A 26745-nucleotide genomic window follows, 5' to 3' on the forward strand; every position below is an offset into this window, starting at 1 on the left:
TGCGGGGTGAGGAGGCTGAGAGGTACGACCTTCTGTGTATCTTTGGAGCTTTCAGCTCTCATCAGTATCAGCTGGTGCCTTCACCAAACCCCCTCCTCAGGTCTCCTGCCTTTTCCCAGTCAGTCTGGGTTTCAGTCCCAGCTCCGTCACTTGCTAACTGTGTGACCTTGAGCAAGAACATTCAGTTCTCTGGGCCTCAGAGTCCTCATCTGTAGAATGGGGTGATGTGAGTGCTGACTGTCAACAAACGCAGAGCGTCTCAGGGGCATCTGGGTAGCTCAGCCGGTTAAGCATCCGACTCTGGATCTCGGTTCAGGGTTTGAGCTCAGAGTCGTGAGTTCCAGCCCCGCGTTGGGCTCTGCACTGGATGTGAAGCCTACTTTAAAAAAAGAAAGAAAAAGAAATGCAGAGGGTCTGAGATTTTACTTTGTTTATAAGCTAACAGGTGAGCCTGCCGGTTTCATAAGTGCTGGCAGAAAACACGAGACTCTTGGGTCAGAGACAAAGGCCTTTATTACTCACAGTCCAGCAGGTGGAATGAGTTCATGTTCACATCAGTTCTCTTTGCCCCTAAGTTCCACGGGAGCATTGCAAAGCACCCCACATAGATCCCACACCACCTGCGTTTGCCACAACTGGGGATCCTAAAGCTTAGGAAATCCCCAGTCTTATAAGGGGGGCTCCTGGCAGACCTGCCCAGCCTTTGCCCTGGAGAGAGATGTTCTTTATTATACTGGTTAGGAAACAACTCTGCCCTCTGCCCTCTACCCCAGAGGGAGATACAGTTTTTCTCTTCCAAGGCTGTTTGCTATACGACAATCTTGAGAAGATAGTCCAGGGCAAAGCTCTCTGTGTCTCTTGCTCAGAAAACATGCAGACTTTAAGAGGCCCGTGGAGAATTGTCTCCCAACATCTCTGTGTAGGGCTGGTGGGGGGGGAACAAAAGAGTCCATACGTATAAAATGCTTTACACAGCCTGGCATAGAATCAGAACTTTAATAAGTGTTAGCCGTTATCATTATGATTCTCAGCATTTATCCTGCTCGTGGTATAACCTCTTCCTGACTAGTAGGAAGTCAGAGGTCTTCTGCTCTGTGATTTCCCCAGCTAGTGACAAGACAATCACAGTTTCTATCCCTTCCGAGCAGTACATAACCACTTATCTCCTAGGTTCCGCGATGCCTTAAAAACCCCCAGCGTTCACTTCCGTCTCCTCCCTCTGACTTCCCTGGATTCTCGTTTTTAAACCGCTTTATTGAGGACTGATTTATATACCATGAAATTCATTCATTTTAAGGGTATAATTCAGTATATTCTTTAGCAAACCCACAGAGTTGTGCAGCCATCGCTATAATTCAATCTCAGAACATTTCCAAAAGACACCCTATGCCTACGTGCATTCCCTCCCCGTTCCCACGCCCCAGGCCACCACCGATCTGTGTTCTGTCTCTATGGATTTGCCGCTTCTGGGCATTTCGTGGAAATGGAATCCTACAATATATGGCACTTTGGGTCTGGCTTCTTTCACTCTGCGTCGTGTTTTGGAGACTTGTCCATTACGTAGCACTTGGCAGTATTTCCTTCCTTTTTAGTGCTGAGTAGTCTTACATTCGGATGGACCACGGTTTGTATCCAGTCACCTTCGCTTCACTGTCTTTTCCAGCATACTGTTGATGGAAGCTTTTGGGGGCTCTGTCCGTTAGGGAGCAGGCACTGACTGCTAGCCCTCAGATCCCTGCCTTGGTGCTTCCTGGGCATTGTCCCGTTGTCATGGTCCTTTTAGGAGTTCTAGCTAACTTAAGAGAGAGGGACAGTTTGGCAGACCGAGTTTTGGAGCCTTTTTGAATCACATGACAAACCCACTTCCATGGAGCCAGGCCAAGCCCCAGAAAAAGAGGCATGCACAGCGATTTTATAGGCTGCCTTCCTCCACCTCTTCCCAGTTTTATCTCCATGGCAGCCCCACACAATCATTAAAAGAGCAGAAGGAAAGGTTTCTGGTGCTTTCCTATACAGTGGCCTTATTTCCTTTGATATTCCAAATAGAATGGTAACTACCAGGTAATTCCGTGAAAAATATCTAAAATCCTGAATTAAGGGAAATCTGCCTTTGTCACCCTAACCCCCGACCACAGAGCATCCAGGGGTGTGTTTGGTTGACCGAGGATTCTATCTGCAATAGGGAAGAGCCCAAGACTATTCTTAGCTATTCCAACCGATGAGATGAAGTTTTCCGACCTGATTTGCTAGCCTTCCTTCCTCCATCTGGATTCGGGGGTGCTGCGAGACCCAGGAATTCCTTCTAATTTGGGAAGGTGTTCTGGTTACCTATTGGGGTGTAACATACAGCCACCCCCAAAATTTAGGGGCTTGGAACAGAATCAGTCATTTATTATGGGTCTGCAGCAGGTGCAGGGCTGTGTGGGGCCGGTTCATTTCTGCCCCACACGTGGTGTCCGCGGGGGTGGCTTACCTGGGCTTGCCCACATGACATGGGGTTGTTCCTGGCTGGCGTCTTCTCTCCATCGAGTAGCTTGAGCTTCCCCACAGCAGGGCGACTGGGTTCCAAGAGTGATCAGACCAAAAAACAGGAAGGGAAAGATGCCAGTTTCTCAAGGTTTGGGTTCCATGTCATTTCTGCCACAGTCCGCTGAATAAGCAATTGCAGAGCCCAAATTCAAGAGGAAGGGGCATAACCCTTGCCTTCTGATAGAGGAGTGGCAGGCAAAGTGGGGGTGATGTTTGAAGACCCACGTGGCTGGAAAGTGATGTCAGTAGGTCGGGAGGTTTGGGAGGAAAATGCTCCACAGGACTGTTAAACCATACGGGCCCGTCTCAGAATAAGACATTCCTTACCACTTCATGTTGGCCAAAGTTGGTTTGGGCCAAATTCCATTTTGCCTTATGGGGCAAGCCTGAAGCGAGTCCCCACCCTGTCTGTTCTATGCCCCCAGGGCAGTGCCCCTACCCCACCCCACCCCCACCCCCAAGGGACTGTGTCCTTGAAAATCCAGGCTTTCTTGCCCAGCCTGAGAACTAGAAAGACCCACAGCTGATTTGGCGGAGACAAAGCACCTGTTGCTGCTCTAGGCCCCTAGCACCTGCTTTAATAGAATCCAAAGAAGGCTTCCCAAACACAATTTCCCTCACCTTTCACCAAAGCTTTTAGGAGAAAATGGCCAGAGCTCTCTGGATACCTTCTAGGAACACACAGTGAGTCATAACCCCAGCCCAAACCCAGTGCTGCATGACTGACTGGCTTTGTTGTTTGGACGACCTAGAATTTTTTTTTTTTCAGGCCCTGGTCAGCAGGCCTGTGCTCATCTGCATGGGCTGTCTCAACAGCAGATTGCCAGGGCCAGGGTCCTTTATGGACCTTTTCTAGGATTCAGGGTGAGAAGACCAGGGTTTGAGTGCTGACTTCTCTTCGTGGCTATAGGACAGCCCGCAAAGCATTTCACTTCCCTCAGCCTTGGTTTCCTTTTTCTCTCAGGCAGGGATACTATTCAAAGATATCTTGAGGATTGAGCAGACAGTATAGCCAAAGCAGTCCAGAGTGCCTCACCCCATAATAGCTGCTCAGTTAATGCTAACTATCATGAATGATTATTTTCTGCATAATAATGAGGTTTTTGGAAATGGGGGCCACCCCAAGGGAAGCCAACTTTACATAAGATCTCATTTGCTATTTTCAAAGAAATAATCCCTGGGTCCTCTTTGGTCCCTCGTAAACCACACATTTGGAACTAGATGTCACTGTACACATTTTACCTTGAGCTCCAGAAAGTTCTCACTGTGTTTGTTTGACTACCTTGAGGAAACAGAGTGTGTTTTGTCTCCAATCAGAAAAACGTACTCACTGGGTGCTGTCACTGTGGTCTCAGACATGTGGCCAGCAGGTAAACTGCCCAGCCTCAGTGGGAAGGCTCAGTCAGAGCCCAGTGAAGTTCATCTGGAGACCTAGAATTCTCACGTTTGTCCTTCCAACAAATCCTTGTTATCTACTGTATACCGGCCCCTTGCCGGGCCCTGAGGTTCCAGCAGTCAAGAAAAGGACCAAGACCCCACAGTTTATTCCAGAAGGGAGAGACGAACAATAAGCAATAAGATATGATTAAATATATCTATCCAAAGATGTAATATGTCAGAAGTAAGGGCGCAAGCATTAACTGGGGTGGGAGCCGTTTGAAATACAGAGGTCAGGGAAAGCCTTTCTGGGGATGTGACACTTGAGCAGAAACATAAAAGAGGTTAAAGAAAGGAGACCAACGTCCACGTGGGTGAGGGAGTAGCAAGTGCAAAGGCCCTGAGACAGGAGAGTGCTGGGTACGTTTCAGGGGCAGCCAGAAGGCCGGGGTGGCTAGGATGCAGTGAGAGAAAGGAGTGGCAAGAGGTGGGGCAGAGGTAAGGAGTGGCCAGGCCATACAGGGCCTTGCGGGCCATTGTTAGAACTTCGGCTTTTGCTCTGAGTGCATTGGAAGACATGGGGGTGTTTTGAACAAAGAAGAATTATGAGATGTGGGTTAGGTTCTCGCAGGACCCCAAAACACGAAAGCGCAAAACGGAGTGTGTTTTTACCGTGGGGGACAGAAGGAAGACAGGAGGTGACTGCATTCCTCCAGGAAGAGAAGGATGGTGACCTGGCCCAGGGGCCGTCCGAGGTGAGAGGTGGGCACGTATCTGTCAGATACCTTCTGGAGGCGGATCTGGCAGAGCTTGCTGAGCCTGTAGATATTCTATGATGCCCTGTTGGTGGCTCCACAGGAGTCCCTCATTACCAGGCTCAGCAGGACAGGTGGCTGGACCCATCTGGCCTCTGCGCACCTGGCGAGAAGGGGCCTCGCACATCCATGCCCTGGGACCCAGGCACCGAGCTAGACCTCCCCTGGTTTCCTCCAGGTAGTGTCTCAGAGAGAGCTCTGGACTGGAAAACCTAACCATGTGTGACATTCCCCAGCTGTGTGACCTGAGACGAGTCCCTTCCCCCTCTGAATCTCAGCTTTCCTGTCTGTACCATGGGAGCTATGAAGCCAGCCCGGCTACCTCCTAGAGGAGTCGTGACAATCCAGTGAGATGCAGGTCGGACGTGAGCTTCGGAGGCAGCAAAGGACGACACTCACGAACGGGTCAAAGTCTTAGATATCCTTAGTAGGGCGGTTTGAGCATTTCAGGAAACTCTGACCTTGGCTCAGGTCAGGCCACAGCCATGGCTAAATCAGCATCCTTCACTTTGACGTAGTGGCTAAAAGGCCCTGGATTTGGACAGAACTGAGGAGAGCTTCTAGCTCCATACTGTGAGGGGCTGTTTCCAGAAGAGGCAGCTAAGAAACAACAGGTAGTCCCCCCAGTTTATAGCAGGACCGGCCTTCAAAGCTGGGGATTCGCTTGTGCCCACATTTATTTATCAGGAGCCACATTCCCAGTGGCAGGGCTGGCCCTGCTTCTGGTCATTGTCCCCCAGGGGCAGCTAAATGTGGAACTGTGGATTTACTGTTCCTGTCCTCCAAGCCTCCCCGGTCTCTCCCTGAAGAGAACTGGGACAGGGTCCCCTCGGGCCAACAGAAGCCTGGGAGACTTCTAAGACTTCTATTTTTTGAGACTCCCAGAATATTAATTTATCTAAAAACAAAACAAAAAAAAAAAGAAGAAGACATCCCTAAAGTTACGGTTCACTTAAAATATTCAATTGACCAAACTCGTGCTTTTGACCCATGTGCATGAAATTACCATGCAACATAGAAGTGTGAGGCTCACAAGATAACCGCAGGATTTGTTTTCTTTATCTATACATTTATATCTGAAATTCACGGTGTTTTCTCCGAGTGAGCCGGTGACAGAATGTAAGGGTGACGTGGCTCAATGAACCTAGCCTTTGCTCATCCCCTCTCTGTCTCTGTTTGTGTGCGTAACCCATTTAGAGATAAGGTCAAAATCCTAAAAATGTTGGAATGCCAGTTCTGTGGATAGGTAATATATTTTCTCAGTATAAAAGTCAAAGTGTTCAAAAGGGCACACGGTGAAAAGTCCTTCCCTCTGCCCCTATCCCCAATCCCGCTGCCCACCCCCCAACCAGAGGCATATTTCTTCTGATCCGTTCCAGAAATAGTGTATCCATATATAAGTAAATCCAAATCCATATGTGTACCTTCTTTTTTCTTTGCTTTATTGAAATGGGAGCTGGTTGTACATGATGTTCTCATCTTGCTTTGTTTGTTGCTAATAGGAATTGTTTCCTATATATGCATATTGGGCCACCTCATTCTTTTATAGCTGCATCGTATTTCATTGTGTGGATGGCCCACTGTTGATTTAACTTTTCCCCTGTTGATGGACACTGAGGTTGTTTCCAAACTTTCTGATCTAATAAGCTATGGTGCAGTGAGTAATCTTAAGTCTCTATCATGAAAATTCTTGTTTAAGCCCTTTAGGGGTTGTGAGGTCTGGGAAGAATGGCCTCTCCTTTGCACACTCCCAACTCTTTCCTGGAAACTGGGGTTTGAGGATAACGTCACAAAATGGGGGAAGAACGTTCCCGACAGAGGGGACTTCAGTGCAAAGGCCCTGGGGCAGAAATGAGCTCAACACAGTAGGAGAACACCGAGAAAGCCATTGTGGCTGGAGCATGTGAGGGGGTGAGTAGCACAAGATGAGGTTAAAGAGGCCGTGGGGGGCGGAGGGGCATGAGTGGGCCATGGTGAGGTGGGATTAAGTGAGTAAATGAAGCCACATCTATGACAACCGAAATGACATTATGTTGCAAGAGACAGACATGGCCCTCTCCTGACCTCTGGTTCCTGGAGAGACTGGTGGTCCCTCCCCTCTTAGAGCATTCCCCAAGGTCACCCCCAGAAAGGAAAGAGCCCAGTGCCTTGCCACAGCTCTGCAGATTTGCCTCTGGCCCATCCCAGTGCCCACACTGGCCTGGGCCAAGCACATTTTAGGAAGGATGGGAACCTGGGGGGGGGACTGCAGTAGGGCTGGGCATATACACCCCTCTAGCCACCCTACAACACTCTTTGTTCCATCATTTGGTGGTCAGCCCCTGTCTGTCTTAGCTCAAAGGTCCCCTTCTCAGGCCCGTCTTCACCCTTACCCACCTGCCCACCCCGCCAAGAAGCCTGGTCTGAGGCCAAAGCCGGTCTGCCCCGAGGGAACTCAGTTTTGCCCCTGGTAAGATGTGGGCAGCCCCCTTCACTGCTCGTAGGGGTGAAGGTGGTGAAGGGGCTCATGGGGCGAACAGCACCTGCCTTTTGGGGCTGCAGCAAAACGTAACAGGTAAAGCACACCACGCGTCCTGAACAAGGCCTGGCACAGAGAGCTCAGGAGGGTTAGCCGCCTGCTTTTCCACGGGTGCCAATCCCTGCTCTGTCCTTTTAGTCGGTAGCTCAGGAAGAGGGTGTTGCCAGCCGGGTCCAGCCCTGTGCCCCCAAGTGGTTTCTTTTTTAATGTTTATTTTTGGGAGAGCGCAAGTGGGGGAGGGGCGGGGGGGGCGGACTGTGCTGACCCTGTGGAGTCTGCCTGGGAGTCTCTCTCTCCCTCCCTCTCCGCCCCTCCCCTGTTCTCGCTTGTGTTCTCTCTCTCTCTCTCTCTCTCTCTCTCTCTCTCTCTCTCTCTCAAAACGAACTGTAGAGAATGGATGGTAGGGGTGGGGGAGGACGCAGGGACACCAGTGAGGAGGCAGGTGGAATAGTCCTCGTGGGACATGTCAGTGGCCTGGACCAGGTGACGGTGGGGTGAGAAGTGGTCAGACTCTGGGTCTGTTTTGAGGGTGGAGCCCACACAGAGAACAGTCGAGGAGGCCTCTTGGGTTTGTGGCCCAAGGATCCGGGAGGAGGGAGCTGCCGTTTGCCAAAGCAGGAAGAACCCAGCGAGGAGCAGTTGGTAGGTTATCAAGAACTTCACTGACCCTGTTTTCAGTTTTCGTTTTTGTTTTGAGTAGGCTCACACCCAATGTGGGGCTCGAACTCATGACCCCAGAATCAAGAGTCGCCTGCTCTACCGACTGAGCCAGCCCAGGCACCCCCTCCACTCGACCTCGTTAAGTTTGACAAGCCCGTGGGACATCCAGGTGTCCAAACACATCTCCTCCTCCCCAGCCAGGCCCCACCAGCCCAGACGGTGGGTGGAGGGGAGCCCGCCCTGTGGCAGTGATTAATTCCATGACCCATTTTCGTCTGCCTCCGGCTATCTGGGTCACCCGGACTGCGAGACCTCACCCCTCGGAGCCCATCCTACCCCAGCCGTCTTTTTCAGCTCTGGGAACCCCGCTGCCCTGAGAACGCTGAAAGAGGGAATCCAGAACACTCCTCTTCCTCTGGCCCCTCTCTGAACCCTGAATTTCTCTGCCTCTTTGCCTTTGCTCTTACTGTGCCCTGTGCCTGGGATTCCCCTTCCCCTCTGCCGCTCTCACATATCCAAATTCTTTCCATCCTTTTATGCGAGCCTGGAAGCCTCCAAGAAACCTTCCGGGGTATCCACTAGCATAACAGGAACCGCATTTTGAATGCCTACTATGTGCCAAGCTCTGTAGAAAGTAACTTAACTTTCTGATCTCATCTAATCTTTGTGGGTAGGGATTATCACCTCTGGTTTACTGGTAAGAAGTTAGAGATGACAGGCGAAATCACTACTTCGAGGCCATTTGGGAGAAGTGGCAAACCCAACACTCTGTCATGTTCTATAAGGCAACTTAGGTACTTATCCTGCATAAGGGCCTTTGGGCTCCTCAAGAGCATAGATTGAATTTATTTAGTTTCTGCATCTCCAGAATCTAGCACCGGTTCTCCATAAATGCCTCCTGGATGGATGGATGGATGGATGGATGGATGGATGGATGGATGGATGAAGTAGAAAAAGAAATAAGAGAGGTGTGAGAGAGAATTTCCATCTGAGAAAGCTGTTCTTGCACATTAAGTCATCAGGCTCCCCTCTCACCTTGGGAAGCATGTAGTTAGACACCATCTCTTTTCAGAGAAGACAGGGAAGGGAACCCATCGTTTACTGAGCATGTATTATGCACCAGACACTTTCCTAAGAACTTTATGTGCATTAATTCAATCAGTCCTCACAAAAGCCCTATGAAAAGAGTACCGTTTATCCCATTTCTTAGCTGAGAACACTAAGGCTCAACCAAATCAAGCCACCTGCCACAGAAGTTAGAACCCCATGGATGATCATAACACAGCCTGTTGGTGGGAGGTGCCCTGGCAGCGACAGAAGCCCTGGGGAAGGGGGTCCTCCCACCCTAGGGCATTTGCTCTTACCGGTCTCTGCCTGGGGTTCTCTGCCTCAGGTGCTTCTCATAAGCAGCCCCTTCACCCAGTTAGCTCTTAGCTCAAGCATCTCGTCTCAGAAAGGCCATTATTGGCCACCCCACTTAGTATGACTCCCGGGCATTTTCAGAATCACTTAGGATACAGATTGGCTGTTGCGACAGAGACTCGAGTAGCAGTGACTTGAACAATATCAGAGTTCTTTCTCAGTAAAGAGACGTCACCGGTTCTGGAAATGCGGCGTCTGCATCTGAGGCTGGTGTGGCCCCAGCGAGGTAGGAGAGCACAGCGGTGAACAGCATGGGCCCTGAATCTGTCTCCTACGACTTCAGACCCTACCACTGCTGCTCTCAGCAGAGACCGAATGGACCTAGCACGCGGATCTCAGTCTCTCCGAGCCTCTGTTTCCCCCGTCTGAAACCAAGGTTGTGACCACACGCTTATCTTGTAAGGGTCCCAGGCACGAATCCCTGCAAAGCGTGTGGAACAGGGTCAGCAAACCTGGGCCCACAAGCCAAACCGAGCCCACGCCCTGTTTTTGTGTTAAGCTAACCGTGGCTTTTACATTCCCAAGGCACTGAGAAGTATCAAAAGAAGAGTTCCATTCACGACCAGTGAAAATGATACGAAATTGAAATTTCAGCGTCCGTCCCTAAAGGTGCCTCGGAATGCAGCCATGCCAGTTTGTTTCGGGTTGTCTCTGGCTGCCTTTGTGCTGCCGTGCAAAGTGCAGTCGTCGTGACAGGCACGTGGCCCGCGGCCTGAGATACTCATCACCTGACCCTTTACAGGAAAAGTGTGCTGACCCCTGGGCTAGAGAGCATTGCCCATACACAGCAAGCCTCAGTGTGCTATAGCTCTTTGTTTTTTTTAAATTTTTTTTAACGTTTATTTATTTTTGAGACAGAGAGAGACAGAGCATGAATGGGGGAGGGGCAGAGAGAGAGAGGGAGACACAGAATCAGAAACAGGCTCCAGGCTCTGAGCCATCAGCCCAGAGCCCGACGCGGGGCTCGAACTCACGGACCGCAAGATCGTGACCTGGCTGAAGTCGGACGCTTAACCGACTGAGCCACCCAGGCGCCCTTTGTATTCAGGTCCTTGGGAAGCAGCTGTGGGGTGGGGACCACACTGCGTGTATTAAGCCAGCCGGCCACCCCCTGGGGGAGCCGCATCTATTTGTCATCTCCACAACACTTCGAGTTAGGTGTGACTGTCCCCATTTTATAGATGAAGAAACTGAGGCTCAGAGAGGTGACGGCACTTGCCAAAGGGCACCCAGCTGGTTATAAGGCGCAAAGCTGAGGTTTGAGCCTGCAGTCTTTTGGTTCCACTGACTAGCCCCCCTCCCCTCCCCTCCCCTCCCCTCCCCTCCCCTCCCCTCCCCTCCCCTCCCCTCCGTCTCCATACACCCCCCTCACACCCTACTGCCTGAGCTGGCTCTGGGAAAACGTCAGCACCTGGGTCTCTCCAAGGCTGTGTCATGGAGTCCCCTTGAAGAGTTTGTCTAAAATGCAGATTTCTGGGCCCTACCGCAGTCTCCTGAATCAGTCTCTCTGGGGAGAACCAGGAATCTACATTGCCAGCAAACTGATTTCAGTATCAGAGAGGTGCTCAGGAGAGGAAGAAGTCGCCATGGGCCGTAGCTGTCAGAGAGGGCCTCCGCAGGAAGGGTGGGCTGAGGAGAAGTTGGACCAGTTAGGGGAAAGGAAAGGGCATTCCAGACAGAGACCTGCCTGAGAAAAGGTGGGAAGGCAGGAGTGAGGCCAGTATGTGCAGTGAGGTATCGTACCCAGGGGCCGGCTATACACAAACCAGCCAGATTTCCAGGGGAGGGGTGACAGGTTCTCCTGTGAGCCCTGGTGCTCCCAAGACATAAGGCAGCTCTTCCATTCAGCGCCCAGAGCCTTCTCTTCCTCTGGGTTCTTAGAATAAACTGGAAGCTCCCCCTTCCCCCCACTCTGGCCTTCAAAGCCCTGCATGATCTGGCTCCTGCCTGCCTCTCCGTCATCATCTCTGAGCCCCCTTTCCCTTGCTTCTTCCACACTGGCCTTCTTTCTGGCCCTTAAACACACCTTGTTCCTGCCTCAGGGCCTTTGCACTTGCTGTTCCGGCTATCTTACTCTATGCTCATCCTCAGACCTCAGCTTAGCAGGTGTCCTCAGGGGGCCCTTTCCTGACCAGCTGCCTACCTCCCACAGACACTTGTCCCCATCACCCATCAACTCCCTCTCTGCTGTTTGTCCATGTGTGTGTTTGTTGACTCCTTAGGACAGTGACTGCTGCCTCATTCCCGTTCTGCCCCCGGAGCCCAGCAGAGTGCCTGGCACACAGAAAGTACTCAGTATACGGTGACTGAATGAACATAAAATATAAAACATGCCCGAGCCAGAGAAGGGCCGAGCCAAGCTTCTGGGGTCCCCTCTTGGTTAAACACTCAGTGCCCAGCGGGGGGGGGGGGGGGGGGGGCTGCTGGTTAAGGGTTCGGCATGATGACTTTGTGGCATGAACATAGGCAAAGAGGGGTGCTGGAGAGAATTCTTAAAAGAGAAAACAAGACCATCGTTTTCCTTTTCCTTCCTCGACTCTCTGGAGGTGAGGACGCACTGCCACCTTCTAGAATTCTCCAGAGCATCCCCCTGCCTCCACAGACCCTGGAGCTAACAGCCACCCAGCTCCCCTCATTGAACAAGCCCTGGGCCAGCCTTCCACATGAATAGTCTCATCAAATCCTCAGAACTCAATGACTGACGAAGTATCACTTCTCCATTTCCCAGATGGGGAGACTGAGATTCAGGAAGCTGAAGGAATTTCTCCAGGGTCTGGGCTGGAAGCCAGACACTAGACCCCAGTTTGGAGCCAGAGTCTGTTTCCTCAGCCCCCGTGTTGTGCTGCTCACGGCACACTCCTCCATTTCACTGTACGTAACGTGCCGTCATTAGGAAGACCTTCCAAGATCGACCTCAGAGCCTCAGCCTATCACGGAGGGGGAGGGTTCAAAACCAGCTTCTGTTTCTGTTTCTGTTAGAAATGAGGGCTCATTTCTAACCAGAAGGGCATGGGAAGTGGCGAGCAGAGAGGTCACAAGAAACCTGAACCCCCGAGGAGGTCACTTCTCAAAACGCGACTTCAGAGAATGTGCTGGGGGTCACAGTGCCTGAGTTCAAATCCCAGCCCCCCGCACTTCTCTGTGTGACTTTGGTCAAGCTGGTGACTCTCTCTCTGTTTCTCTCTGCCTGTGTGCAAAAGAGGGGTCTTAACATCCAGGCACCTATGTCCAGGGCGCTTTGAAGTTTGAACCAGAGAAATCAAAGTGTGAGCTGGAGAGCTGGGGGCTAGCGGGGATCCCCGGGCGTGTGGGGAGAAAGCATGGTTTCTCCAGACCAGTTCCAGACTGCGGTAGAAAGGCTGGTGATTAGTCACCAAGTAGAAAGACAGTGAGATCCGACGGGACCTTCCCAGGAGCCGATGTGGCCCAGAAGCAGGACTTGATTTTTATGCGGACATCTTCACCTCAGTACCGCTGATGTTGGGGGCAGGAAAATTCTTTGCTGTGGGGCTGTCCTGTGCACTGTAGGGTGTTTAGCAGCCTCCCTGACCTCTGCCCTCTAGATGCCACTAGGCATCACTCACCCCCACCCCACTCCAAGCCCAGCGTGACAACCCTTCTCCAGGGGACACGCTGCCTGTGGCAGAAAGGAGAATGACGAGGGAAGTAACTTATACTAAACCAGTATGCAGTTCAGTATGCAAATGCCTGGTCACGACAGAGACACCAGAAGACCACGAAAGTGTCAGGTGCTTCCACTATACACAGAAGCACTGTGAGTGTGACAGTGACAGAAACAGAGCTACAGGTAGGTTGGCATCTCACACACCACAAGCAGCATTGCCGTCAGCCGGCCACGTGATTTTTCCGATGGGGTGACTAACTCTTGAGAAAGTTCGAACAGAAAAAAGTACAGTGCTTCTGCTTTACCTAGTGGTTGCATTTCTGGAAAATTCAGGGTATATTAAAACCTTGGCAGAAGATATTCGGTGTGGGGGCGCCTGGGTGGCTCGGTCGGTTAGGCGTCCGACTTCGGCTCAGGTGATGATCTCACGGTCCGTGAGTTCGGGCCCCGCGTCGGGCTCTGTGCTGACAGCTCGGAGCCAGGAGCCTGCTTCGGATTCTGTGTCTCCCTCTCTCTGGCCCTCCCCCCCGTTCATGCTCTGTCTCTCTCTGTCTCCAAAATAAACATTAAAAAAAAAAAAAGAAGATATTCGTTGTGTTTATATGTAAAGCGGAGTCAGAGTCTAGGTTCAGGAAGCCCTAAGCAGCACCGTCTTGGGTATTAAAGGTCACCTGACATGCCAGCCTCCACCCACTCAGTGCCTGAGGCGTCCTCTCCCATCCTCAGGACACCCTCATGGATTTCCAGAACCAGCGCTCGCTGAGCAGTACCGCCCCACTGCGAATCCCTGGATCCAACCCCCAGCTACCAGCCAGCCAGTCTCTGAGTAGAGGGCCGTGTTTGCTATCTGTCGTTCCGTCCGTTCTCAACCTAGCGGTTTATTTATTTACACTGCCTTAGAGTTTTTGCACGCTGTGAGGGGCTTGTCTTTGTGTCCAATTTGTGCACAGCCTTGGTAATTGCCCTTGGAGGTCAAGGAGGCAAAAACAGCACACGTTATCTCCTGACTGGTCCGAAGCAGCCTCGCTACTCGTCCCTGCTGGAGATGCCCATGGGAGTCAGCAGCTCCTGGCTGGATCCACTAAGGACTCTCAGCCACTCCAGACGAGCACTGTGGACATTAGCCAGCTCCCACTTGGGATCCGAGCCACACACAGGGAGCTCGTGGGGCCTGGAACCCCTGCCTGTTGTTTCCTAGATCTGGAACCGTAATGAGCTTTTTCTTTTTTTTATAAGATTTTTTTTTTCAACGTTTATTTATTTTTGGGACAGAGAGAGAAAGAGCATGAACGGGGGAGGGGCAGAGAGAGAGGGAGACACAGAATCGGAAACAGGCTCCAGGCTCTGAGCCATCAGCCCAGAGCCCGACGCGGGGCTCGAACTCACGGACCGCGAGATCGTGACCTGGCTGAAGTCGGACGCTTAACCGACTGCGGCGCCCCTTTAATGAGCTTTTTCTGCATGCCAGACTTTTAGTTGGAACAGGTTTTCTTATCCCAGCATGAGAACTGGGAAGAGAGGAGCACCTTGGTGTTTCAGTCAGTTAAGCATCTGACTTCAGCTCAGGTCATGATCTCACAGTTCGTGAGTTCGAGCCTCGCGTCGGGCTCTGGGCTGACAGCTCGGAGCCTGGAACCTGCTTCGGATGTGTCTCCCTCTCTGCCCCTCCCCCGCTCGCTCTCCTCCCTCTCTCCTTGCTCTCGCTCTCTCGCTCAAGATTTTTTTACCCTCGCCTGTATTTCTTCCTCTTTCCCTAACCGCTCCCCACCCCATCAGACATGTACATCCTGCCGCATGTGAAATAAAGTTCGTTATGTCTCGCCTTTTGGACTTGCGAGTTGGGGTTGTCACAATTGAAAGGGATTTTCAAGAGTAAATGAAGAACGTTGCTCCTAAACGACACCCTTGGGGCAAACCCCTGGGAGACGGGCACGTCCTGGGTGTTATTTCCCATCTTCCTCACCACCTGCAGGGTCTCCCCGTTCCCATGGTGCGGACGAGGAAGCAGGAGCTCAGAGAGGGCTTGTCCCGGCAGGGCTGGGATTTGTCCCAGATCCGCTGCCCCCAGCGCCCATTCTCGTGCCGCTCACCCTGCTGCAAAGTCACTTTCCTTCTCTCAGGGTGGAAATAGCTGTTTACCCTATTTTCTGTGAACAGGTTTCCAAAGAGGCCTCCAGAATGTGCGTGATCGAGCCAACAAATTCAAAAATACAGCACTTATTACGGAACTTAGTATTAACCAGCCACCCACCCGCCTGGCTCTAATTAAAGGCCTGTCTGTCTTCTGCTTTACAAATCATGGCTTTCAGGGGCCTGTAATTTAACCAGTTACAATCAAGGCCTGGCGAGTTGAGGGGGGGAGGACTGGTTGCCCCGCTCCCCGGCTTATTGAGGCTAGTGATAGAGAGGCCCCAGGGTGTACCCTCAGTACCTAAGGCCTTGGGTTCAAACCCTGGTTCATGCTCAGGGTCAGGACTAGGGGGAGGTAGGTGAGGCCCTTACCCCAGGCCCAAAAACCCAGGGTCCGCGTGATTGATTTGCCTTTTCTCTCAGACTCCGGGGATGGCTCGACATGGCAGAGGCTACCTTTACGTAAGATTGAGATATTGTGTTCATCTTGAACTTTTTTGACTTTCTAAAATAGTGCATTAAGGGCTTACTTATCTGGAGTCCTGAGTTTGGGGGACTCCCTTAAACTGCCTCACCCTGGTCTTGGCCCTGGGCTACTTCGTGTAACCTTTGTTCAGTCACCCCAGCCCCAAACCACAGTTTTTCTTTCTTTGAAGTCGGGATGCTAATACTGTCTACGTCCAGGGTACTGGATCTCAAATCTCTGGCATGCAGCTGGCACTCAATAATGGCTGCCGTTGTCCAGGGAGAGCGAGAGCTGGGGGCCCTACTGGCACGGGGACGGGATCAGGATGGAAGCTCAGGACGCAGGGCTGTTTGCACATCACAGGGCGTCTTCCGTCCCTGGTTCCCACCCACCGACAAGCAGCAGCCCCCACCCCATCACCGCGACCTTCAGAAATGCCTGCCCACCCTCACTTTTCTAAAGTGCCTCCCAGGGGTCAGTGCCACCGCCCGCTGAGCTAGGTCTCAGTCTTGGAGTCACGCAGACCTGGGCTCAAATCCAAGTTGTCACTTACCTATGTGACCTTGGGCAGGTTCCTTAACCCCCCTGAGCCTCCTGTTTCCCTCCTGGGTAAAATGGCAATAAAAGTATCTGCTAGGAGGGATTGAAGTGTTTGGATATCCAAGTCGCGGTAGCTGCTACTGTGGTTATTAAGTCGTTTGTATTCAAAGCGATAAACTCTTCTTGGAGCAGAGGCTCTCTGGTGGCAATTTGTGGGGGAGGAGGGAGCGGCTCACGGACGACTTGTCAAGGGGAAAGGCGCAGATCTAGCCTTTTAATGTGTATTGTTTGAGCTGAACTGCATTTGCGTATTTTAATTAGTTGCCGGCGTGAACAATTTGGAAGATTTCAGCGGGAAGAACTCGATTTTTTTGTTTCTCTTGAGAAGCTGGAAAGTGAGGCCACCTTTGAGCCATCTCTGTTCCCTCCTGGAGCCTGAACATCCCTCACCCTTCCCGGCATTTTACATCCAGCCGACGTTGGTTGTTCGCACTTCCTGCCTGGCCCCTGTTGAAGGCTGCGTGTTGGACCCCAGGCTGCCTGCAAGGGCTTGGGGCGGGGGGGGGGGGGGGTGGGGGGGTGGGGGAGAAGAACACCGCTCAGGAAACCGGAAGGAAGGTTTTTAAAAGGAAGCACGGGATTGGGGCTGGGTTGTCAGGAAAGATAAGAAGTCCTGTAGGAATTCAGAGTGCTTCAGAAAGTGGCTCAGAGAATCAGGGTTTTTGTTTGTTTATTCAGTCTTGCTTGCTCCTGGCAAATTGCTCAGAGCTGGGAAAACGCTAACAATCTAGGAAAGGAGGCTGGGAAGAGGCGTAGCAGGAACGAAAACCTGGAGGCTGGAATCATCCTTCATCACCCGATGAGACTGGGTAGGGGCTGGGAGGCAGTGAGGTGGGGGACAGAGCACCAAGTCGGGAGCCCCCGACTCCAGTCCAGGTTCTGCCACAGACCGGCCCGGTTAGTCATCCCCTCTCTGGGCCTCCTCCCGGGGAATGGGTGAGAGAAAAGGGCAGGGTTGATCTGGGTAGAGGCCTTTGGGCTCAGAAATTTTTAAGGTTGTCCTCATTACACTCCCCGTGATGCCAGTACACAGTAGGCGCTTAAGCAGTACTGTATTGTTTTTGTATGCAGCTGCACAGAGTTGTGCGGCAGTTGGGCCCCGCCCAGGGCTGTGTTCTCTGAAGGCAGGGGTTAAGAACGGCTCCCCGAACAGCCAGAGAGTGGTTGTGTTTATAACCTCTGCCTGGTCTGCAGGCTGGAACTCTAGGGAGGATTCCAAACACAGGCAGGAAAGGAAAATGGCTGAAGAGTTTCGCCTGGATGAGAGCTGGGGTCCCTCAGAGAGCTCAGGAGACAGACTGTAGGGACGGGGTGACGTTCAAGTATGCTTCCCCTCCCCCCCCCCACTCCCCACCCCAGGAAGGGATCAAGTGATGGTGGGTCACTTTGAGCTGACGCAAGACCTGACAGGTTGGAGGGATGAATAAAGAATTGATTTAAATAATGGATTATTTAAAAGACAAATCCAGGAAGGGAACACAGAGAGGAAGGGGTGAATAAATAGATGATAGAAAACTAAAGGACGTTGGATGCTGGTGAGGTCGGTGGAAGATGGGTGAATTTAAAAATGGAGAATGAGTAGACACAGGACGGAATGAAGGCAGGGAGAGGGGCGAGGGGAAGGGGAAGAAAGGATGGGCAGGTGGAGAGGTGCGTGAGTGCGTGGGTGCATGGAAGGAAGGAGCCCTAGTTCTGTCTCTGAGAAACAATCCATTAGTAAGCACTTACTGAGTGCTTACTGTGTGCGCGGCCCCAAGCTTGGCACTGTGCAGAGACAGAGAAGTCAACTCAGTGAAGGATCCCTACTCACCCCAACACACCTACACAGGGAGCTCTCTGGCTGGCAAGGCAGCTCAGGTAAGAGGTAAAAAAAAAAAAAAAAAAAAAAAAATCCCAGCAGCCCTTCAATTCTGCCTACAAGCTGGGCTCTTCCATCATAGTCTCAGAACCCCAAGGAGGAGAGAAGGATCCTGGCCGGGCTTCCTGTGCAGCCTGCAAGGGGGTCTCCTTGGAATGTCCTAGAGCCCACCCGACCCAGCTCAGTGAGGGCAGGAACCAGGCCTGGGTTCACCCAGGCATTCTAGCATCTAGGGGAGCCCATCTCCACGCAGAAGGCAGTCGGTGCCGTTTCTTTAAGAAACGAATGAGGAGACGAGTGAATGAATGAGTAAAATCTGAGCAGCCGCGCCTGTGGCTGTAGGCAGATTCCATCCTCTTGGCAAACTTCAGTTTTCTTGCTCCTCCAATGGGACCTCAGTGGAACCTGGCTTGGGTTGTGAAAGTGTCCTGTATGCTGGGGACAGATTTACAGAGGGAGAATGTGACATTTGCAGAGGTGCCGGCATCAGTCGTAGGAGCGACCGTGGCCCCAGGGGTAATTGGGTTCACGGTGACAGTGATGGTGTTATTGCTGGCGGTGGTAACACAGGTGTTAATGAAAGTTGTAAAGGTGCACAGGTGACGGCAGTGCTGGTTATTTCCTGATGGTAGGAAGAAGAATACTTGGTGGCAGGGGAGAAGAGAAGGGAGGACATTCCGGGAGAAAAAAAAATTCACATTTCAGTGGCAAGTGACAGAAATCCAATTCAAATTGGCTTAAGCTAGAAAAGAAAGAGAAGGGTGAGTTATTGGCTCAAGCGACTGGCAAGTCCAGAAGGAGCTCTGGCTTCTAGCTCCAGACACGCAGCCCCTCGAGCGATGTTGTCAGGACTTGTCATTGCAACTCAGTTTCTCCCTGTCTTTTGTCTCTGCCTTCCCCTGGGCCAGCTTCACTCTCAGCCAAGCTCTCTGGTTTTCCACACTTCCAGCCTCCCAGCTAGACTGTGCCCCTCAGACAAGAACTCGTCCTCCCTGGCAGTTCAGCCAAAGTCCCAGGATTTGCTCTCATTGGCCCATCTTGGTCACATGCCCATCCTTCAGCCAATCACTATGACTAGAAGGGTTGAACTATGGGGGTTGGACCAGAATGGGTTGCATGGCCACTGTTGGGGTTGGAAGTAGATACAGGTGACGACAGAGAGGAGGAAAGAGACGTGCGTGGCAGGGGTGCGTGGCAGGGGACCGTGGATAGTCTTCGGAGGTAAGAGCAGGTAAAGATGATAGAAGTCAAAGAGCCTGGTGCTTGGTAGGTGCTCAACAATTAATTTTTCTCCTCCCTTTGCTCTGAGGATAGGGAACAACCTATATAAGCCGGAAGATAGAGCAGACCTGGGTTCAAATCCCAGCTCTGCTACTTGCTAACAGTGTGGCCTTGAACAAAGTACTTAACTTCTCTGTGAGTCAGTTTCCTCATCTGTAAAATTGGATGACAGTCATGGATTTGGGGAGTATTGAACAATGTATTGCGTGTAAAGTGCTTAGAAGAGAGCCTGGCACATAGTAAGTGCTCCATAAATGGAGGTAATAATGTCAAACGTGATTTGTGAGGATTGGAATCTCTTTCCTCTGCCCGGATGCTCCTCTCCTGGATCTTCACACAGCTGGATCTTTCTCCTTCAGGTCTTAGCTCAGATGTCACCTCTTCAAAGAAGCCCTCCCTGTCCACCATAGCTAATGATGCCCCCCCTACACCCACTCTCTCTCTATCCCAGTAGCCCATTTGCTTGTCTTTGCAGTGTCCAAAGTGACCTTGCTAATTCATGTTTCCTCATTTCATAGCTGCTCGCCCCCACCCAAATGTCAGTTCCCTGAGGACAAGATCTGCTTTGGTCACTGCTGTATCCTGGGAATCTAGACCAGGGTCTGGCACATAGTTTGGGCTTCGTAAATGTTTGCTAAATGAATGAACGGACTCCTCTCTTCTTCCCCGACACAAAGTCTTTGTACAGCATTTCCCCCAACAGGGCTGTAGGACAGAGATACAAGAACAGGGGAGGAGTGCAGAGATGCACTTTCCAGACTTGCAGGGGTGGAGGGTGGGGGAACCCTGGGGGAGCCTGCCGCCTTCTGCGCTCCAAAAAGGCCTCCCTTTGGTCTCTGTCCTTGGCTATATAAAGGGTCTCAGCTCTGGGGAGCCGTGGGAGGCCAGGACACCCACCTTAACTTGGGTCATCCTCAGCCAAGGTCAGGCTAAAGCCGGCTGGACGGGATGCTGAGGCCTTGGATTACACATCTTTGCACATCCGGCTGCTTAGCCGGGATTAGTCCACACGCCACGCCTATCCTGTCCAGGCCCAAGACAGGGGCCCAGGAGTATGGGTCACAGGCCGCCTCTCCCTCCCACCCCTCAGGCCCGTCCTCCCCTGGAGAAGCCTCCAGACCCACCAGAGACTGGCCCAGGGCTGCAGACAGTGTGACTATTTTCTGTGCCCTTATTTCCATTTCTTGAATGCCTAACGGATACCCGGCCCCGAGCCCGGCACGTTATAGTATCTCAGTTGATCCTTAGAGATGGCAGACAGGGGCTTTTTCTTCTGAACTCAGTTCCTCAGTAAATGGTTATCAAGCACCAGCTGTGTGCCAGGTACCGGCCCAGGCAACGGGGGACAAGGAAATCTTGAAGATGGTCCCTACCTTCACGGAGCTTTCAGAGGGGAAGACAGGCAGTCGGTAATTCAATAAAGATTTTTTGAAGGCACTTTGGCTCCTTAATGAGGAGATGGAGACGGAAAGGGAGGGAATCCATGGGTCAGCAGGTGAGATCCCTTGATCCACACCCTGGTTCCAGGAAGGTGGTTTGTACTCCCAAACCCATAGCTGGTTGGGGGAGCTTTGCTGTCTGCGAGAGAGCAGAAGTGGACCACCTGTCTCCATAAACGTGTGTTAAAAGACTGAATGAGTATTCTGCCATTTTCCTTTCTTTCTTTTTTTCTTGTAACACTGTTTTATTAACAGTGAACCCTTTTAGGTATTCCTAAACCATAAACAATGGGAAACCGAAGTATCAAAGGGAACATATCAGGAAGCCTTCCATAGCTCCCCATTACCTACAGGGTCTCATCCAGACCCCTCAGCCTGTGCTCACAACCTGTCCTGATCTGGCCCCAGGTACCCCTCCAGCCTCTTCAGGATGTTCCGCCCCGTCCCTCTATCTCGGGAAGTGCCACTCTCATCCTCCTGGTGGACTCTTCCTTGACTTTTCTTTGCCTCACCCCACACATCTGGGCCATCAGCAAATTGGTTAGTTCCACCTCCAAAATATGCCTTGAATCTGTCCTCTCTCTTCTCAACAGCCACAGTCCCTCACCTGGACACCTGCCAGTCCTCCTCACTTAGATTCCTACATCTGTTCCAACCCACCTACAGTCTGTTACCAAACACAGCTGGAAGCTCTATAAACCCACATTTGGCCATGTCCCTGGTACACTGTTCTCCTTTCTGTTCTTATATGTCAGTCTCTTCTCTGCCTCAGGGCCTTTGCACTTGCTGCTACCTCTTCCTGGAACACCCTGTCCTCAGATCAAATCCCAGGATGAGGGGCAGCTGGGTGGTTCAGTCAGTCAGATCCCCACTCCAATGTCACCTCCTCAGAGAGGCCCTCCTGGGGCACTCTATTGTTTGTTATGTCATAACTTTGTTTTACCAGCAGAGCAGCTGGTGGAGAATGGGAAGGGGCTTCAAGAAGTCTGGAAACAGGAGAGACAGGGGAGAACATGCAGCGAAGGACTCCAAGGAAGCGGCAGCGTGGCTTCCCAGCAGGCCACAGTACAGATGGGTGAGGGGCTCCCGTCCCCACCTGCCTGATTCGGAGCACACCGTGCACCCAGCTGCAGGCCCAGCATTCTGAGGAAGCCCTGGCACCGTTCAATCCTTTCCCTCATCGCTGGCCACACTTGTAATGATTTATTCCCAGGCTCACAAACCGAGATCCCTCGCAGACGCCAAGCAGGCCTCATAAACAACTCCTGCGGGCCGTGTGTAAGACTTTAAAAGCACAGGCCCGGATTAGCTGGCGCTCAGATCCTGCCCGGGTGCCGCCGAGGAAGACACGTCCAGCGTAGCCAGGGCTACAGCTTTGTTTTTTTCTTTTTTTGAGAAGCTGGAAATCTGGATTCGTGGGGGAAATAAGTGTTGGCAAATAATCCAGTGTGTGGGCCCAAACAACCTGCCCGCAGGTAGGTGGAGCCCTCCAGCTGGCAGGGGGGCCTCGATTCCCACGTGGCGTGGCCACTCACCCTTCCCTGGCACCAAGAGGCATGCCCTGGGTGCATTTTCCACCCACGATTTTCATTGCTGCCTCACAAGCACCCATTTCACAAATGAGAAAACTGAGGCTCAGAGAGTCGACTTAATTACCCACGCCATGTGTGGCACTCGCTTGCGTGGCCCAAAAGCTGAAGAGGTCCCAGTGTCTGTCCTAAGAGCGTCTGTGTGCTTTGTCTTGTTCTTTCTTCCTAATCTGCCCCTTCCCCATTTCAAGGGGAAACCAAGTCTCAGAGAGGTTAAGTAACATATCGGAGGTCACCACGCTCACACGAGCCAGGATTGCCACGAGCCGATTCCAAGTCCAGCATCAGAGTGTGCAGGCTAACCCCTTACTTGCTGGTCAGCTCCAGTGTGAAGGAGCTTTGAAAAATGCGAATGACCACAGAGGCTTCGGCAGTACTGAGTCTGTTATCTGTGCGAGCTCCTACCAAGTGTCAGTCTCTAAGAAGTGCTAGGTCAATTAAAAGGGGAAAAAAAAAGAAGGAAGGTCAACTGTACTTTAAATCAGTAAGTAAGTGAGTGCTAAGACCTCAGGTCTTTCCCTGGAAACCCTGGGTTACAGCCAGGACCCTCAGAGGGCCTTTTTTGGAGGAGTGGGGACCTCAGGAACTTTGTTCACATGCAGGCATCCTGGCAGCTAGTTCACTTTACTTGCCAACTCCTGCTCCTGCCAGACCCCAGTGCAGTGTAGAGGATTCCAGAAGGAACCCAGAATCTGCCCAACAGCTTGGAGCTCCGGGGTTCCACATGGTATATCTTTTCTAGTCCTTTGCTCCACCGTTTCTTGGTCAGTGGAAGAAAGAACATGGTATTTGTTGAGGACCTATTAGATGCCAGCTACCTTCTATGTGATATCTCAGTGTGATTCAACCACTTCCTGGCTGTGGGATCTTAGGCAAGTCACTTTACTTCTCTGAATATATTATCTCACCTGCTAAATGAAGATGAGAATTTTGTTGGCCAGGTCACTTTTCATTTGCAAGGGTCAAAAACCCAACCCAAACTGGCCTAATCAAAATAGGGTGTTGATCAGTTCATGTCATTGGAAAAATCCAGGGATACTGGCTTCAGGAATGGCTGTATCCAGGTGCTTAAATAGGGTCATCAGCAACCTGCCTTTGTCCCTTGGCACAGAGTCCCTCAGCATTGGCTATATTCTTTGGAAGATTCTTTCCAGAGGGCCAATGAGGACTCTGGCCTCTGCAGGTTGATATCCTGATAAGTCAGTAGCCCTTGACGAAAGGGAACACTTCTTCCCCAATAATTCCAGGAAAAAAATCCCAGGATGAAGGGCACCTGGGTAGCTCAGTCATTTAAACACTGCCTTCGGCTCAGGTCATGATCTCTCGGTTTGTGAGTTTAAGACCTGCATCGGGCTCTGTGCTGACAGCTCGGAGCCTGGAGCCTGCTTCTGATCCTGTGTCTCCTTCTCTCTCTGCCCCTCCCCTGCTCCTGCGCTCTCTCGCTCACTCACTCTCTCACGCGTGTGCTCTCTCTCTCAAAAATAAAATATTAAAAATTAAAAAAAAAACAACCCAGGATGAAACTTGATTGGCCAGTGTGAGTCATGTCCACACTACTAAACTGTGGTTTAGGGGTATGGATTATCCTAAATGGTAAACTTGGGTCTCACTCTTACCCACTGGGACTGGGGAGTAAAGGCAACTTGTCTCAGCACATGAGAGTGGACATGGGGTGATTCTCAAAAAATGATGCTAAGCAGCCCAAAAGCATATCCACTGCGGTAATGCCTCCTGGGTACTTGTAAGGATTGAACAAGATAATATGTTGTGCTTGGTTCTTAGTACGTGCTCAGCTAAACGGTTGCCTTTGTCTTCTCCCTCTTGGACCCGTGAATACCTCTCTGACCCAGCGTGTCCACCCCAGAGTTAGGCGGTCTTGAGTTCAATCCTAATTCTGATGCGTGACTCTGGGCAAGTTATTTAGTTGCTCTAGGCCTCAGATTGCCCCTCTGAAAAATGGAAATGAAAAGAGGCCCTGCCTCCTGGGAGGGTTATGAGCAAATGCCTTGGGACATGGCATGCTGTAGGCGCTCACTAAGTGGTGGCTTCCACTCTTACCAGCCTTCTCTCTCTGTGCACTCCTGTCCCAGCCGTACTGGGTTGACTGTCATTGCCCCCACTCCCAAGCCTTTGCACCCGTGGTTACCTCTACCTAAACTCGTCCTCCTCCCGTCCCGCCTGCTGGAATGCATCCTTCAAAGCCCAGCCCAAATGATTCCTCCTCCATGAAGCCTCACTTCTGTGAGCCTGGGATTCTGAGAGTATCTGCCTCTTGGGGTTGACATCAGAAGAAATGAGACAAGGGGTGCCTGGGGTGGCTCAGTCGGTTGGGCATCAGACTTCTGCGTGGGTTGTGATCTCACCATTCATGAGTTCGAGCCCCGCGTCGGGCTCTGTGCTGATAGCTCAGAGCCTGGGGCCTCTTTTGGATTCTGTGTCTCCTCCTCTCTCTGCCTCTCCTCCGCTCGTGCTCTGTCTCTGTCTCTCTCTCAAAAATAAATAGGCATTTTTTTTATTTAAAAAAAATTTTTTTTCAACATTTTTATTTTTGGGACAGAGAGAGACAGAGCATGAACGGGGGAGGGGCAGAGAGAGAGGGAGACACAGAATCGTTAACAGGCTCCAGGCTCCGAGCCATCAGCCCAGAGCCCGACGCGAGGCTCGAACTCACGGACCGCGAGATCGTGACCTGGCTGAAGTCGGACGCTTAACCGACTGCGCCACCCAGGCGCCCCAATAGACATTTTTTTTAAAAAGGAAGTAAATGAGACGAGCTATGTAGAGCAGTGGACACAGTGCCTGCCATGGGGAGGAACCAATACACTTCGGCTGTTATTATTATGTCATTGTTATTAGACATTCAGCTGCTGATTGAAGCTCGTATTTCATCATAGTGCCTCATACAGGGTGAGGACTCAATAAACATTGCATCTTGAGTGGTCCAACTTGGGCCATGCCTTCTAAACCCATCCTTCCAACCATCCATTGATCTACCCATCCACTTTTCATTTAATGTATCAGTGTTCATTGAGTGCCAACACCGTACCAAACCTCTGTGCCGGCCAGTGGGGATCCAGCTTTGCAAGACAGATACGGTCCCTGCCGTCACAGTGCTAATCTGGGTCGGTGGGAAAGCAGAAAATAAATGAGTGAACAAATAAATAAACACAATGACTGTAAATTGTGACAAATCACCAAGGAGGTAAAACAATGTGGGAAGAATGAGTAATGGGAAGAGTTTATTTTTTTTAAGACTTTATTGGGGTTCGAACCTATAACCCTGAGTCGCTTGCTCCCCCAACTAAGACAGCCAAGAGCCCCCGGGGGGTATTTATTTTGAATCAGGTTGTCAGGAACAGCCCCTGTAAGGAGAGAATATGAGGGATATGAAGGAGCCAGCCTTAGAGAAATCTGGAAGGAGGGCATCACAGGCAGAGAAGATAGCAAGTGCAAGGGTCCTGAGGCAGAGATGATCTTGGCATGTTGAGGGGCAGATCGATGGCTAGTGTGGCTGGAGGAGAGTGGGAAAGAGCAAATCTAAGAGGTCAACATGGGGGCCAGATCAGGCAGGGCTTTGTAAGCCCCGTAAGAGTTTGGACCCTGTTTTGAGTGCAGGAGGAAGCCACTGGAGGGTTTTAAGAAAGAGAGTGACAAGACCTAGTTCCTCCCTTAAAGACTGCTATGACAAGGACAATGAAAGGGTTGAGTGACACATTAGAAGGGGATGTAATTCAGTCTGGGGAAAAGTTGGAAAGGCTTCTCTGAGATGACGTTTCTGCCAAGTCCTGGAAGAAAGACAAAGCCAACTGGGTGTGCAAGAGGGGACGGGAAAGGGGCTCTCCAGGCCCAAAGGACAGCAAAGGCATCGTGCTGAGGGCTCTGCTGACTTCTCTTTTATAACAGGAAAATGAGAGGCTACAGAGGATCCAGAGAAGGAAGGTGTTAAAGAAAAGGTACTTAATGACACTTGCTCTAGACGGTAAGGCGGACTTTATCCAGGACATTGCGCTCCGCATAGGGACCACCGCGATGAGATCTTACTGCAGGGAGAGAGGTTGGACTCGACTCCCAGTACAGCACAGGCCAGTGGGAATTTACAGCCAAGGGGCAGGGTGACTTCAGTGGCTGGAAAATCACTAAGAGAAAACAGTACATTAAGGGGGATTCTGGGGGCGCCTGGGTGGCTCAGTCAGTTAAGCATCTGACCCTGGATTTTGGCTCAGGTCATGTCATGGGATCAAGCCCCACATCAGGCTCCAGGCTGACAGCATGGAGTCTGCTTGGGCTTCTGTCTTATCCTCTCTCTCTGCCCCTCCCCTGTTCACACTCTTTCAAAATGAAGTTTTTTAAAAATGGGGGAGGGGGGATTCTGGCTGAGTATCTGAACATCTGAGGGACTCTTCTTGGACGCGAGAATGATTGTCCTTATTGTCCAA

The 26745-nt window shown here is 51.4% G+C and overlaps 1 protein-coding gene and 1 long non-coding RNA gene across 2 annotated transcripts in view; one reads left to right on the top strand and one right to left on the bottom strand.

The window, feature by feature from the left end:
* KCNB1 (potassium voltage-gated channel subfamily B member 1) overlaps positions 1–26745 on the top strand; it is a 101860-nt gene that overhangs the window by 50926 nt on the left and 24189 nt on the right. The window lies entirely within an intron of this gene.
* Positions 498–16630, bottom strand: LOC123384286. Its single transcript, XR_006595115.1, has 3 exons — positions 16096–16630; positions 2474–2558; positions 498–925 (listed from the first exon to the last, which is right to left on the bottom strand). It is a non-coding gene; the product is annotated as an uncharacterized LOC123384286 (long non-coding RNA).

This window comes from Felis catus, chromosome A3 (assembly GCF_018350175.1).
Source record: "Felis catus isolate Fca126 chromosome A3, F.catus_Fca126_mat1.0, whole genome shotgun sequence".
In the NCBI taxonomy this organism is placed as follows: Eukaryota; Metazoa; Chordata; class Mammalia; order Carnivora; family Felidae; genus Felis; species Felis catus.